Raw genomic sequence first — 17,384 nt, 5'->3', positions numbered from 1 at the left:
GGACCCCCACGTAATTCCGCAATATAAATCTCTTTTTCATCTGAATCACTACTATCGGAAAAACAATCAACATATGCAACCTTTTTTGAACCCCTTTTAAAATTTTCTTTTTCTTTCTTAATTTGTTCTATCTGTCTTACTCTCTCAACTAATTGGAAAAGATCTAAAGTATGTTGATTAACAAGTTTCTTCCTAACTCCGAATTCTAGCCCATTAGTGGCCATTTTGACAACTTCAGATTCTGGAATCGGAATAAAACATTTATTCCTCATGTTTCTAAACCGCGCCAAATAGGTATCAATGGATTCTCCTTCTGCACGTTTGACAGAGAATAAATCCGTAAGACTAACTTTCAATTCACCTCGGAAAAACTGATCATGAAAATTTCTCTCCAACTGCGCCCAAGAATGAATAGAATTTGGTCTCAAGTTAGAGAACCATGTAAATGCATTTTTTGTTAAAGAAGAAGGAAAGTATCTCATCTTGAGATATTCATTAGAAGCTGCTTCCCCAATTTCGACAGTATATCGAGCAATATGCTCTACTGTAGATTCATTTTCTTCTCCAGAAAATTTTGTAAGGGATTTTGGAATCTTCCAACCCCTTGGGAGCTCTGCTTGTTGGACACACTCAGGAAAAGCAGACACAAAATATGGCCTATTCAAGCAACCAACATTAAATCCCAAACGGTTTAAAACTTGTTCAACATTTCTTGCTAGATTATAATGCCCCCTAAGTTATTTTGTCTAAGTCTTTCTAACATATCATCAGCATTTTGACCCTGTCTAGGCATATGAACATCATAATTAGGAATTGCTCCACCGTTCTGATTGACATTATCAAATCTTAAACCCAAGTTATCATTTTCTTCTAAATTTACCACAGTAGCAATCCTATTGACTTGCCTATTTAATTGTTCAATTCTAGTGTTTGTGTTTTCTAGAAGAGGATTTAAAACTGTCACCATTTGATGAGTTAACATGTTTACTAGATCATGGTGGCTTTCATCCATCTGCTGCCTAATATTTGCTAAAGATCCCACAGTTTGACTAGGTTGATTAACATGCATTGCTCTTGACATGTCAGGAAATACAGGTCTGGAATTTTCTACCCTAGTGACAGTGGACGTAGTAGAATTAGATGCACTGTTATTTCCTGTATTAATAGCATGTGAAAAATTTTGTTGTGATACGTGTGAACCTGGCACCCCAAAAACAGGTACATTTGACATGCCATATGGATTTTGATAAAGAGGATTTTGAAAAGTTGAGTAGAGAGGCACAGGCAATCCTTGTGTCACCATGGAGGGGACATACCCCGGTGGCAAGCCATATGGCGGCCACCCCATGGTATTTATGTGAGTTGCATTTAACCCTGTATGGGCATGGCCAACGCCATCATGCCTCACTGACATCAAGGTAGGCTCTGCATTTGAAATCACAGGAGAATTCTCGGATTCATTTCCTCTAATCTCATCACTAGAAGTAGAAGAAGATGCTGCAGAAGTATTTGACATGTCAACTGACGCTGATTTCCTTGGCTCTGGACGCACAAATTTACCACTGCGCAACCACATGCAAATTCAAAACTCTTGATTTTTCTTTTGACAAACTACAATCTATTGACAATGTCCCACCGGGCGTGCCAATTTGTTTTACTCAAATTTTTGTTCCATTGTTAACAACAAATAAATCAACAATTTTCGAGTTTTGTTTCACAATCTTAATTCAAGGAGCGGAAACGACTCCTTTTGTGGGTGTCTCAAAGTCTCAATTGTAGTTTCGAAAGTAAAATTAAAGATAAAAAGGAAAACATACAAGGTGCCGGAGGCAAAGTAAAATGCAGAAATTAAAACAAACAGGAAATTAAAAAGAAGATGAAAGAAGAAACATGAACGTAAAAGAGAAAAAGACGTAAAAGTAAAGAAATTTTATTAATAAAAACTGAAAGAAAGCAAAGTACAAGTGTTTGAGTTCAGAGGAATTACTTAAGATTCCCAATTTTACTCTGTGATGCCAAGGGACTGAGAGCGTTTTGGGTCTCTAAGTGTTTTCCAAGAAGAACTGAACTGATTACAACGTGTTCCTAAATCTCTATTTATAGACTAGCCTAATCTCAATGGGCAGTTACTCTTTGTACACCACTTGCAGGAAATTTGAATTTCTTGTAGCTGTTTCCGCACTTCTTGCTTGCTGTTAATTTCAAAATTTAAATAAATAACTAACTATCAAATGATCTAACTTAATTTAAAATAGATATAAATATTATATATAGGAATATTACCAAACAACTAATTATTTATTTTTATAATTTTCTTATGAAAATAATATTTTGTCTAACACTAGTATTATTATTTAAGTGTTGTAATAAAGGTATTCAATTTAAATATGTACTGAGATATTAATTAAAGCATTGTGAATGAAAAGTGGGATTTTTCTATTATGTTTTTCCTAGCTAGATGTTACATATCTCATGCTTAACTCAAACTTTAAGAAATGTTTCAAATGATATAAGGCAAAAAAATTTTGGAACAAAATTAGGATGGCCTGGACATGAAAATGTCACGTATTCTATACTACGTGTATATTAAAATTAGCCACTAAAGTCAGTCACTAGTATAAAATACATGTTAAAATATAAATATACATTGAAAATAAATTAAATCACACATGTATTTATACATAAATACATTGATGACTGATTTAATAGCTGATTTTAGTGTACAAATAGTATTTCTTTTCAAAAAATTATCAGTTTTATTAATTAGCTTTAGTATAATAATCTTTTATTCCCATATCTCATTTTGTTTAATTTTCAACTAAATTTTTTCTTTCTCATTAAATTATATATTATAATGTTCCCTAATCATGTTATTATAAGAAAAAAAAGCAAGTCAATGAGCTATAATTCAAATGGCATAATCTCCACATTTTCATCTAACAATTTTGAGTTTGAGTCTCACTCCTAACTTTAAAAAAAAGAATCCTAGAAAGATAAAAAGAATTAATAGACTGTTTAAATTTCTTAAATATTATTTATATTTCTTTAATTCTTCCTATTTCATTTTGGAATTTCCTTTTCCAACCAACATTCTTCAAATGCCTCCTCAGGTTTCACATACATTAATTAATAATTGCCTAACCTAGCATCATCATTAAAATTAATTTTGTATTTTTTTTAACCAACTGGGCTAGAGCCCAAACAGAAAATTACATTAATATCTAACTTAGTCTATAAAATTCTCATCACAACATCATTCATTAAAACAGATTTTAACTTTTAGAAATAGGGCTGCATAGGGATCGGATCGGATTGGATATAACCTAAAATTCTATTCGATTCGCACTGCACTCATTGGATCGAATCGGATACGATATCCGCATTTTTTTAGACCAGATCGGATATCAGGTATATCCGCATAATTCAAAAAAACTATTTTAAAATTTTGTTTGACTGTTTTTACAAAAAAATATCAAAAAATTTTATTTTTATCTGTTTAAGCCTGTTTACTCCTAAAATATTATCAATAATAGTTCTCTTGAATAACAAAAACAAAATAATAACACAAGATTTAAGTTTAATTATTCTAAGTTGAAGTACAACATAAAAAATTAAAAACAAAATATCATAAAATTCATAAAATAACACACTAAAATTCACATCACATTAGGGTTTACTTTCTTAAACTATGTTATTTATATGTGATGTGCGGATATGAAGATTTGCGGATCGGATCCGCGGATATCACTGCCGAATCCACAATCCGATCTTACTATAGTGCGAATCGGATAATATTCGCAAAATTCGGATCGGATACAGATAATTACCGCGGATATGCGGATATTATCCGATTCATGTGCAACTCTATTAGAAATAATTAAATTAGTCTCTAAAATTACAGAGTACTAATATAAAACATAAAAATATGAGTATAATATGACTAAAATATTAATATGATCAAATAAATACCTAATTAATCATACTCATTTTAGCTCTACGTCAATATAAAACTAATTTCATATATAAATAATGAATTTCAAGTTACATATATAACATCTACAATAATAATAATAATAATAATAATAATAATAATAATAATAATAATAATAATAATAATAATAATAATAATCTAGCATTGAAAATTGTTTACCCTCACCATTTCAGAATCCATAACCTTTATATGGACCATGATGATGAAGATGCTCACCATTATTATTAGCATAACAAAGAAAACGTTTAGGACTAAGAAGAAGAAGAAGAAAGGTACAATAATACCCTTTGACTTTGACCTTATTATTGTTATTGATATCTTGTTGTTCTTGTTGTTGTTTGGTGGAATCCATTTCAGCCAAGACTTTGAAGAACAAATCGAAGATTGCAAGGAAGCAAAATTGGCCCATCAAATTGAAAACCATATTCCAATTCAGCTTCTTCTAATAGCATCATGAACAAAGGGTGGTTTGCATGTTTTATTTTCACTATAAACCTTTGCTTTTCAGGCCCAACATACACTGAGAAGCAACCATTTGGAGCCATCATCATTTCTGACCCATCTTTTTTTGATGAATAATAATAAATATTATTATTATTATTATAAAGCTTCCATACCTTCATAATCAAGCTCTTCAATTTTCCCTTCACATACCCCATTTGGATTTAAATTAAATCCTGCAACTATAAGGAAAATCGGAAATAATAATAATTATTATAATAATGTTATTATATAGGAAGATAAATTAATTAATAATAAATACATAATAATATAGATATATATATAAAAACCTATTTCTAAAACTATTCACTAAGAGAGAGAGATATATATATTTTGAGTCATAAAAGTATATGCATATAGAAATATATATATATATATATATATATATACACATATGAAGATTTGAGGAATGGCTACTAACCAATAAGTTGTGTATGAATGGATAACATCTATGAAGTACAAACACTTTGTTGAGTTGCCGTGTTTGCGTGTCAGACATATTTTGGACACGATATTTACCGATACGCGTGTCTACTGTGTCCAAACCGTGTCTCAATAAAAAATAAAAATTTTTTTCGGAACATACTTGGACACACCTAAATACCATAACGTGTCAGCGTATCCGGTCTTATTCTTAATATATATTCTTAAAATAAATTTAGATATAGTATATATTATTATTTATTAAAACAAAAAATATTTTAAATACTTAATATAATTAAAATAAGACATTAAAAATAATTTAAAAAATTAATTTATATTTTAATATCAATAAAATATTAAAATATCATTACGGTTTATCTAAAAAATACTTTATATTTTATATGTATGCGTGTCTCCGTGTCATGTAAAATTTTTAAATTTGCGTATCAGCGTATCCCGTGTCGTGTCGTGTCCCGTGTCCGTACATCATAGGATAACATTGTATTAAATTTATATATTATTTTTTGTTCTGATACCAAATATTTTAAATTTTCTAATAAATAAAGGTGGTTAATTTATAAAAGGGTAACGAATTAATTAATGTAGAAGAATGGGAGAAATTTGGAGGGGGGAAAAGGCTTAGCCGTTTAAACTAGAAAAGTCATATGGTTCTATATTTCTAACTTCCAAGTGTCTGCGCAATATTTAATTTAAAAAAATAAATAAATAGGTCATAACCTTTTGATCGCGAATATTTAAATTTTTGACAACTTAAAAATATATTTAAGTTTTTAATATTTTTTAAAATTTAGATTTATTGATTTCTCATTTTTACTTGAATTTGACCCAACAAAAAAATTAAACATAACTCTCGTTGTACTAACTTAATTGATACGGATGTATACCTAAATTAAAAAAATTAAACCCAAAAATTAATGTATTCAAATTTAAAAAAAATCAAAATTTTAAATATATTTTTAAAATTTTAAAAATTAAAAAATCTACCGACTAAAAAGTCAAAAATTAATTTGTCATTTTCTCTTAATTTTACATGCGCATTTAAGTAAAAAAAGCCGGCACATTATACATAAAAATAAAAAAAAGTAATATGTGTATTATTTTTTATGCAATTTTTTAATATTATTATACTATAATACAAGAATTCAGTGAAAACATTTTTTTATATTATTATAATATAATCTATAATATTTTGTCTCTTGAAGATATCTCAAATTTTTTTGACTATCCTCCAATGTGTTAGTAGTGAATTATGCATAAACTGGTTTATTTTGCACACAATAATAAAAAATTGTATGATCAAGTGATAGTTACATATTATAATATACCAACAACTTACTTGTATAAAGTTGGATTTAGGGTTGGGAAACGAATAAGTCGCTCTGTCTAAGAAGGCGGTCCTAAAATTTTTTTACGTTTCGCTTAACGGCAGGTTGATGGACTTGGCTCGCCAAATTTTTTTTTATATTATTAAATGTTAAATAATGTATATAATTTTACAATAATTTCGATAAATTTATAAATATTAAAGACTTTATAATTATAAATATATAATAAATATAATCATAAACTAATTTTTTTGCAAAAACGTCCTAGCCAAAAAAGCACTAGGCCCGTCGAGAAAGTCCGCCCCATCTCGCCAAAGCCCACGGTTTAAGCGGTGCAAGGTAGGCAGATTTTTTAAGTAAGGCGGTCTCAGATTTCCAACCCAATCCGCATTTTTTAGTGGATTATACATACCAATCTGACGAATTTAGACCCATTTACCACCGATAGTTAGATCTTTAAAAGAGTAGTCCAATTATACATCTACTGGAAATTTTGAATGAAGTCCAATACTACATAACATGAGGCTAAAAGAGGAAATTGACTAAGGCATCTAGAAAGATTATGCAAATGATCATGAAGGAGGGAAATTACTAAGTAAAAGCACAATGTAATTAGTGATTCATAAGCATTTAATATTTGAAAATGATGTTCAAAGAAGATATGTGGCATGTGGCATATATAATTAACCATTTGATTGTAATCAAAGTGTTTGTAGAAAGCATATTATATATCAATGGTGCCACCATTTTTGTTTATTGCAATTGGTGTATATTGAATATTATTGTAATTGTGATTGTGGCTTACTATGTCTGTGGAATTAGAGGCACCATTTTATGGAAAGTCATTTTCTTGTCTCTTCAATTGTGTTTCAAATTTGGAGGGTGGAGCCCTTCTATTATCCCAACATTAAAGTTACTCAAAAGCCAGATTATGTGATCTCCCAAATATTAATTAATAATTAGTACTTTACTTACTATAATAATTTCAGGTATTACTAATCTTAAAAAGTTATTATCTCTTTATTATTTGTGTTTTTATTATTATTATTATTATTATTATTATTATTATTATTATTATTATTATTATTATTATTATTATTATTATATCAAGCGGGCCTAATAATTTTGAATTTTTTATGATAAAATAAAAGAACAGAGAGGTGCCTTGTTTAAAATAATATCTTAATTAAATACTATCAAGAACATGAATATATATTTCGTTATATAGAAGACGTTGTTTTATATAGGTAAAAAATTAAATTAATTTGGGGGGGGGGGAGTGTGTTTAATATATTTGTTTTTATTGCCATATTGTGTATCTATTCCCACAATAAATATAAATTTTCTTAGCTTTATATTAAAGGAAATTTATTTTATTAAAATTAACATACAATAATATTTTTTTTTTTAAATTTGATTTAGTATTGAAACTAAAAATAAATAAATATCAATAGAAAACCAATAGAAAAAACCAATAAATAATGGTAATGACCCAATAACACCCATCAATTGAATAATTACTAAACTAAAATTTAGTTTCCTAAATATAAATGAAATTGTTAGTATTTTTTTTTTTCAAAAGTTGGTTGAGATAAGAAAATATTTCATCTACCTATCAATATATTTATTTTAAATTTCCTTAGTAATTTTTTATTTCAATGGTTTTGGTTAGATAATTTTTATGTCATAAACATTGTAACAAGTGAACTTGACAATTAAGTGAGTCATAATAAATAGTTGAATAGTTATGGAAGAATACATACATACATGCATATTATTATGTATGTATGTATGTATAATTAATGCTCCATATCTATGTAAAAAATTTAACTAAGTCATCCAAATACTTTTTGGTTAATGCGCCTCACCCCCTCTCCCAAGTTATGTGAAATACACGTGTGGTCCCTCCCCCTCCCATTAACATAACAGAATTACGTAAAGCTTTTTCTTCAACGAAAATATTTTTCAACGTTAACGATCTGATTGCGATTTTTGGATCTGCTCTGCTGCTCGTCGTTCTTCTTCCTATTCTTCGATTTGTAGATTTATTTTTTTTGTTTTCAGATTTCAATAGGATATCGAAATAATGAATGATTCAACTTCAGCTCATTTGAATGAGAGCGATTTGAATTATTCTTCTGAATCGAATCAAGCAGACAAGGTTTTATTATTGAATTGAATTGAATGCAATTGTTAAATTCTAGACGCGGGTGTTCTGATTTGGATTGAACTGAATTGAATTGAATGGAATGCAATCTCTAAATTCTAGATGCAGGTCTTTCGAATTTGATTATATATATACGATGTTCGAATTTAAATTTATATAATAGATAATGTTCCGCTTTCCCTTCTCTTTCTCCTTCAGAAAAACTGGTTTCTTCTCCACCTTCTTTCCTTTTGTCTTTTCCTCCTTTGATTGTGCTCTGTACAGAAGTCCCTAAAACACAAGCTTATTTAGTTAGCAGAGTATTTTAGAAGCATCTGAACCCAAATTTCATGGGAAATTTTTGTTTAATTTACCATTGTATCGGTTGCTTCCTTAGAAATCCGGTCGAGCATCCTCTTTCGTGTCCAGTGGGCCACCCACGGTGGCCTGGGAGCCGCAGGTGCATCCAAGCGAGGGAACCTGGATTCATGGAAATATATCAGCATCAAAACAAACACACAGTCATCAACAGACTGTTTCTTTCCCTTTCTCCTGGCTTTGATCCCCTTCCTCAAGAAGCTCAGCACATGAGTTGCCCAACCCCATTGTCGGATGTTGTCCACACAAAGGACTGGCGGCTTATGGATTGGGGAGGCCGTGCTTACCATCGTCGGCAGCAAGAAGCACTTTTGGACGAAGACAACAAAAGTCCTTCGGAATTTTTGCCGGTTCTCCTCCCCTTCAACACTCATATCGATGACAGATTTTGTCAAAGATGCCAATGCAGCACTTTTGAAGCTGTTAATTATCTCCTTGTCTGCCTCATTCAGTCTGCCGCACTCAACTTTTTCAGGAAAACGATCTCGTACAATATTTTAACCAGTCAAATAGGCTCAGTTTCATTTTCTGTACACAAATAAACTGAAAATAAAGCAAGCAATGAACCGAAATAAGCACAAGGTAGAAAGTGTATTACCGTCGTGATTTATGCCCAGCGTAGCTGCTACCTTGTCAGGTGTTATAGATATTTTTCCATAGAGAATGTCCAGGTATCCATAATATTCATCATAGCAAGCAACCAATTCTCTCAAGAGACTGTGAGAGACGTTCATTTCCAGGACATGTGACAGCGTACCGAATCTCATTTCTTCAACAATATCTTTCTTTTTCTGACTCATTGCCTTGAACACCCTCGCTATTGCTTTTGTCTGGCATCTGAGATCGTGAGTTTTCTGCAAGGTTCCGAAACAGTATGTCATGATATATTTATAATACAAAATAGAGTTAATTTGGATGAAAAGGGATAAATGTATTTAATGTGTACATATGCTTACGTTATAGCGCGGCTTCTACTTTTTTGTCACCATCATCTTTTTCATTTTTGCTTTTAGGACAAAAAAATTTGGTCAATACTTAACTTAATACACTGACAAACACAAGCATGCATACTTTAATCAAGTGAATCAAAATGGCCAACTCCACTGAATCGAATACCATTCATATTTTGAATAAAATGTGATAAACATTCAATCAGCAAGAAAAATATTTCTGCATGCAAAAGAACTTAACTGAACACACTAATAATCTAGTGAATCAAAATGACAAACTCCACTGAACTAAACACCATTCATGTTCGGAATAAAACGTGATAAGCATTCAATCATCAAGAAAAATATTTCTGCATGCAAAATGACTCAACTGAACACTTAACAATCAAATGAATCAAAATGACCAACTCCACTGAACTGAACACCATTCATGCTCTGAATAAAATGTGATAAACATTTGATCATCAAGAAAAATATTTCTGCATGCAAAAGGACTCAACTGAATACTTAACAATCAAATGAATCAAAATGACCAACTCCACTGAACAGAACTCCATTCATGTTTCAAATAAAACGTGATAAACATTTAATCAGCAAGAAAAATATTTCTGCATGCAAAAGAACTCAACTGAATACACTAACAATCAAGTGAATCAAAATGACCAACTCCACTGAACAGAAAGAAAATAAGAATACCTTTCCATTCCTATTCCCTAGTTACGCAAAAAAAAAAAAAAAGAATCAGAATAAGTCGATCTACTAAATGAAGTAACTCAATCCAGTAAACCTAAAATGCAACTAGGAGAAACGCGAGATTGCGAGATTTTAAATGAACATTAGTTTTTATCATACCTTTCACAGTCTCTGTTCTTATTTTCGTTTGTTTTTTCTTCTTCCTTTCGCAATCTTCTCGCAATTCTTTAGTAAAACCAGTTTCGGCAGAGAACACGAGTGAAGTTTGAGAGATTTTGAGAGAGATTCGAACTTCTCCAGTAGTGGTTTCAAGGTTGAAGAAAGAACGTTGTTTCATAATGAAGACGCGAATGAATGTTAACGTTTTGGGGGTTTGGAGCACGTGTAATACACGCTCATTTAATGGTATTAGATTTTTTTGGTATTGGACCAATTTGGATGAACTTGGATAGAAAATTACATGAATGTGTAGCCCAACTAATATATTTAATTATGTAAAAAATAAATAATAGAAAACAATTATAAATTAACTTTTCACCATTTTAAATAGTGAAATTTTAAATATTTATTAGTTTATCCGTACCGAAAAGATAAAAGTTACATGAACAAATATTTTTGTGTCTAAGTTTCAACAAAGTTGTATTCTTTAATCTTTATTTTGTTACCTAACAAGTTCTGATTTATTTTGTTACCTAACAAAAATGACATCTAACTTGGTTGAAAATTACTTATACATCTAACATTATTATTTTTTTTAAAAAAAATTAGGCATATGTACTTAAAAAACCCTACAATATAATGACCAACCAAGAAAACACTTAGGTATATAGAGAGAGAGATAAAAGGGAAGAAAAATCAATTGGGGGAAGCACATTATTTAGGCATAAGTGTGGATGTTATTATCTCATTGAAGAATCATTTATCTGAATCTGAATAATGTTAATAATAATTAAGAGGCAAGAAGAAAGAACAGGGAATAGCTTTACCCACCACCCCACAAAAAAGTGAAGGCAAAGAAAGCGCCACTACTTGAATGGTTAAAATATAAGAATGCAAAAGGTTACTTTTTAGGTGAGGGGCCATAAAAATGATAGGAATGTGTAAGAAAAGGACAAAGTTGAAGTTGTGATGGTTGGTTTATGGTTGGTTCTTTTATGACAAATTGTTTGTAATGGCCTTACTTGCTTGCCGGTCCCAATTTCTGTTGCTTTTAATTTTATGCTTTTGCATTTGCATGTTTTTTGTACTAATTAGTACTACTATTACTAGAGCATAGTACAATGTGTGCACAAATTACTATCAGAATCTGCCTCCTCCTCTTCCTTGCTACCCTACCTTTAATTAAATTCAAAGGATCATCATTTCTACTCTTGGGTAATAAAGGTTGACCTAGAATGGAAAATTTGGAATTCAATTAGGAGAACAATATTCTATTTATATATTGGTGGAAACTCAAGTGAAGTCGACTTCACGTGAAGTTGATATCCGAGAGTCGTTAGATGATTATTTGACTGATTTGACTAAATTTTCATCCAACGGCTTTCAGGTATCAACTTCACGTGAATTTTACTTCATCTGAGTTTTCACCTTATATATTACTAGTGTTTTTCAAGAGGTTGTAATTTCTATATGGTGAATATGTGACTGAGTGGATTACAAAATGGTGGTGAAGTAAATGTTAATATATGAGAGAAATGCTAATTATATATACAACTTGCAAGTAAGTAATAATAAGGTTTAATTATTCTGTTAGTCTTTGTAGTTTTATTAAATTTATAATTAATTTTTTATATATATTATTAATTAAATTCATATAATATTTTTAATTTTATAATTACTAATTAGGTCATTTTCGTATCAAAAACGATAAAATTAACAAAATATTTCTTCTAAAAAATTTGTGGTTAAATAAATAAAGAAATAATATATGAGAAAATTGCTAATTTTATATATACAAAATGGAAGTAAGTAATAATAAATAAATAATTACACTTTTTTTCTATTTTTTTCATTTCTACATATTTGGAGTGTATTGTATTTGATAGGACAAAGTGTACTAAGTAGTTGCTATTTGCTTTTGCTATATATAAATAATATTTGCCTAATATTTATAAGAAAGTGACGTTGTAATTCTCATTATCAATCATCTTCGTTATTTTATTTTCCATAGTGATAACAAATTTTTTTATTGAAATTAATTTAAAATGATATATAATAGAAGATTAATAATATCAATTAGCTAATAACAATATCTACTCCCATATTTATTACATGAGAGTCATATAAATTGTAATTTATTGATTTTAATGTACAAAATTTAAACTTGCTATTTATTTACGAGATAATACTTAATTTGATCCCTCAACTTACATGCAAACTTCAATTTAATTCCTAATATTTCAATCGTCTTTATTTAGTTTTCAAACTTTGTAAATGTGACTCATTTTAATCCCTAAACTAATTTTCGACACACAAACGTTAATGAAACGCTAGCGTGGACAGCCGAATGACATGTTTGACTCTGTAAAACGACGATTGTTTTGTTTTAGCACTCCAATAGTCTAAAAAAAATCATAAGTGGTATTTATTGAAATTTTTTTTCCTAAAACAAGTGATCCGACATTATTTTTGGACTATTTAAACGTTAAAACCATAACAACGTCATTTTACAAGTTCTAATATGATATTTGGTTGTTTATGTCAGTGCTTCGTTATCGTTTTTGTGCCAGAAATTGTCCCAGAAACTAATGTGAGTCACGTTTGTAAAGTTTGGGGACTAAAAAAAGGCAATTGAAACTTTATAAACTAAATTGAGGTTCGCGTGCAAATTCAGGGATTAAATTAAGTATTAACTCTTTATTTACTGTATTTTGGTGTCCATAGGATTAGTAATATTAATCCTATCTGTAAGTATTCAATTCGATTTAATCCGTTCGAGTAGGATTGGTAATTCGACCCCAACAGATCAAGTTGAGAATGGAATATGTTGGGATTTAGGTAGGGTTAGATGCGGATTTATATCTTACCCTACATAATCTACTTGCATTTTTGATATATTAAAGTAGAGAAATTCTTAGAAATCAGTAATTTTTAGTATATTTAGTCATTATTCAGTCAACATAAATACTAAATTATCTTTAACAAATAAATTTTATTAATTTATGTGTGCAAATTGTGAAAAACGTAGGTACAAACTGTATTGATTTATGTATGCAAAATTTTGATAATATAGGTGTAAATTATATACTTATTGTGTGTGTTTTATCTGTAAATATGGGTACAAATTATTGCTAACTAAGTGTTAGCCAAAAATAATAATATTTGTTGGTCATATAATATTATTCATTAAAATATATAGTTAAAAATTATTATACATGTATAATAAAATTAATAGAAATAGAACCATATTCTTTCATTTTTGTAATTTTAATATGAATTTTATTATGTTTTTGTTACTCTTAATTTTAATATGAATTTAATTTTGTAATTTTTGTTTTATTAGTATGTTTATAAAATATAAAATAATTAAATATTATATTTGGTTGAAAAAAATCGATTGTTACTGATAAGATTAGGCGTGAAACTTTAGAGTATAATAAAATTAAAATTGAAAAATTTTTAACTCACAGATAAGATAATGTTAAATTTTTATATAAAATTTAAATCCACAGATAATATTAGGTTGGAATCTAAATCCTACAATAACAATAGTCAATCTTAAATGCTAAATAGATTTTTTTTACATACTTTTTAATTTATTAAATCAAAGATTAATTCATCATAAATTAAAATTATAATTTATTTATAGATTTATGATAATGTTAAGAAGATAAAAAAACTAAAATTTATTTTATTTAATATTTATTAATTATTACATATTAAATAAAATAAATTTTGATTAATTTTAATTATTTTTTTATTATCAAATATTTTTAATAAATTTATTACTGTCTATAAGTTATTAATACAATTCAAAATTTCAAACATTCAACATTTACTACTTACTCAGTACTCACGGTGTCCTGAGATTGGCGCCGTGCACTAAAATCGTCCCTGAGATTACAATTGTACCAATTACATCCCTGAGATTGAAAAAAGTGCACCATATTAGTCCCTGACCTATTTTCCATTAACGACGTGATGACATGACATGATGATGTGGACTGTAAGTGACTAATGAGATGTGGCATGCTGACGTGGATGGTTGTGCCACGTGTCACAATGTTATTTGGCCACGTGTTCGTTTGTGCCATGTGTCGCAACAGTATTCGTCCACGTATCATCCATTATGTCATCGTTGTATATGCACCAAATTAGTCCCTCACTTTGCATTAAGTGATTCATTTTAGTCCCTGAAATTGAATGTCGTGTACCAAACTAGTCTCTTTACCAATTTTTTTTTATTTTTTAAATTTAAAATTTTTATTATCTTGGATACACTAATTTTAATTATATTTTTTCGTATATCGTTTAAATACAAGTGTTTTCATAAAAAAATTTAAAATTTTAGTTTTAATTATGTAATTTTTTTAATAATTTAACATTGTTAAATTTTGTAATATATAAGTACGTTATTATAAAAAAATAATTATATGATTGATTAGACACATTTTTTCATAAAAAAAATGTATTTTAAAAAAAATTAATAATTAAAATAAACATTTTTTTTCTTATGAAATACATGTTTTAATTATATCTAAATGAGTTAGATTAAAGGCATTTCAAGCACCCTCACTACCATCTTCGACCTCTGCAGTCTAGGCGAAAGAGGTTGGAGATGGTAATGAGAGAAGCTTGAAATGCCTTCACGTCAACTCCAAGATGGCGGTTAGGGGTATCCGCAAGAAAAAAAATATTTAATAAAAGCACTGAAAGAGGTCGGAGATGGTAGTGAAGGTGCTTGAAATGCCTTCACGTCAACTCCAAGTCGACGGTTAGGGTATTCGCAAGAAAATTTTTTTTATAAAAGCACTTTTATTTAAAGAACATGTGAAAAAATAGAATTGAAATTAATGCATTCAAAAATATTGAAAATTTTGAATTTATAGAAAAAAATGAGAAAAATTGGTGAAATGACTAGTTTGGTATACAACATTCAATTTCATGGAGTAAAATGAGTCACTTAATGCAAAGTGAGGGACTAATTTGATGCATCTACAACAATGACATAATGGATGACACATGGACGAATATTGTTGCAACACGTGGCACAAACGGACACATGGCCAAATAACATTGTGACACGTGGCACAACCATCCACGTCAGCATGCCACGTGTCACTAGTCACCACATTATCATACTATTACACGTGGCCAAATGATGAAGTGACATGTGTCACTTACAGTCCACGTCATCATACCATGTCATCACGTCGTTAATAGAAAATGGGCCAGAGACTAATATGGTGCACTTTTTTCAATCTCAGAGACGTAATTAGTACAATTGAAATCTCAATGACGATTTTAGTGCACGACGTCAATTTCAGGGACCATTTTAAGATTTAACTCCGGTGAGTAAACTAACCGCTATTTTTTTGGGGACAGAATTTGGGCCGGACAACCCAACCCGAACCAGACGGTTCCATTACCCGACCCGACCCAAACCCAGCAAGGAGCCAAGGACCAACACTCTCTTCTTCCTCCATTCAGCAGCTTGATGTGGCAGTGCATTCTCTCCTCTAGGCACTCAGGTAAATCCGCAATAAACAAGCCTCTCCATATAGCATTGGTAACTTGTCATAAAGTATACTACTAATAAATTGATTAGTATCGTATTTCGTATATAACTATGTATATGTAGCCGTTATTTTATATTAAAAATATTACACAATAGAATATGGTATTGAGGATGTTGATGTTCCCAGCCACAAAGCACCTGAATCATTTGTTGAAGAGATTAAGGCGTTTACTTTTTGAAAGGTAACAATAATAGTAATAATAACAACAAGGATAAACTATAAAATATTACCAAAAGTTTATATCACTTGATAAAAATAATTTCGGAGAATAAGAATAATAAATAAATGTTAAAATATTTAAAATATGAAAAAATAATTAAAAATATTTTTTTTATAAATGACAAATAAATTTTATATTTAATAAATAATTTGTGTATTTAATTCGAATTTTTTAAAAATACTAAGATAAGTATTTAAAAGGTGTGCACAAAAAAAAAAAATTAAATTTAACTACTAAAATTTATTTTTATTTTTATTTTTTAAAAATATATGAATCACAAATGAAGTAAAAAGATTAATTTAGCCTTCATTAAATTTAAAAAATAAAAATATCTTATTTTATAATTACACTTACAAAAAAAATACATCAAAATTTAATCTTTAAATATTTATAATAAAAATATATATTTAATATTTAATTATTTTTGTCATATTTTAATACAATCTTTATCAATTACCCTAATAATAACAAGGTGGTGTAGTGTGGTATCTAGCTAGCATTACAAATGATTATCTTTAAGAATGATAATGAAGAGAATGATAATAATCATCATAATGAGTAATGATAATAGTAATCTATATGTATTCATTGATTGAGTATATAGTGTATGATTGTGAATGGCATTACCATATTTACCAGAGGGGACCACACGGTTTATAAGTAACCCCACGTGCGTGCGGTGCTTAGCTATACACAAATCTATAACATGCATACACCAATCTTCATCTTTTTCAAATTAATAATGCTGTCACCGTGATGTATACATTTATACATGTATACATGCATAAGCATATATGACTAAAGTAATAACCATTAACCCAACCCATTTCTAGTTTATTAGTAATATGATGATGATGATAAGTATTTCAAAAATTTAAAATTTAATATTGAGTAAAATCTCTTTTCAATTTCTGTGTTTTTTTCAATTTAGATAATCCGTACTTTAATGTATGAGTCTTTTTATAAAATTTTTTGATAAAAAGTGACAGAAAATATTT

The sequence above is a fragment of the Arachis hypogaea genome, chromosome 18, assembly GCF_003086295.3.
Source record: "Arachis hypogaea cultivar Tifrunner chromosome 18, arahy.Tifrunner.gnm2.J5K5, whole genome shotgun sequence".
In the NCBI taxonomy this organism is placed as follows: Eukaryota; Viridiplantae; Streptophyta; class Magnoliopsida; order Fabales; family Fabaceae; genus Arachis; species Arachis hypogaea.
This window is presented reverse-complemented; position numbering follows the sequence as displayed.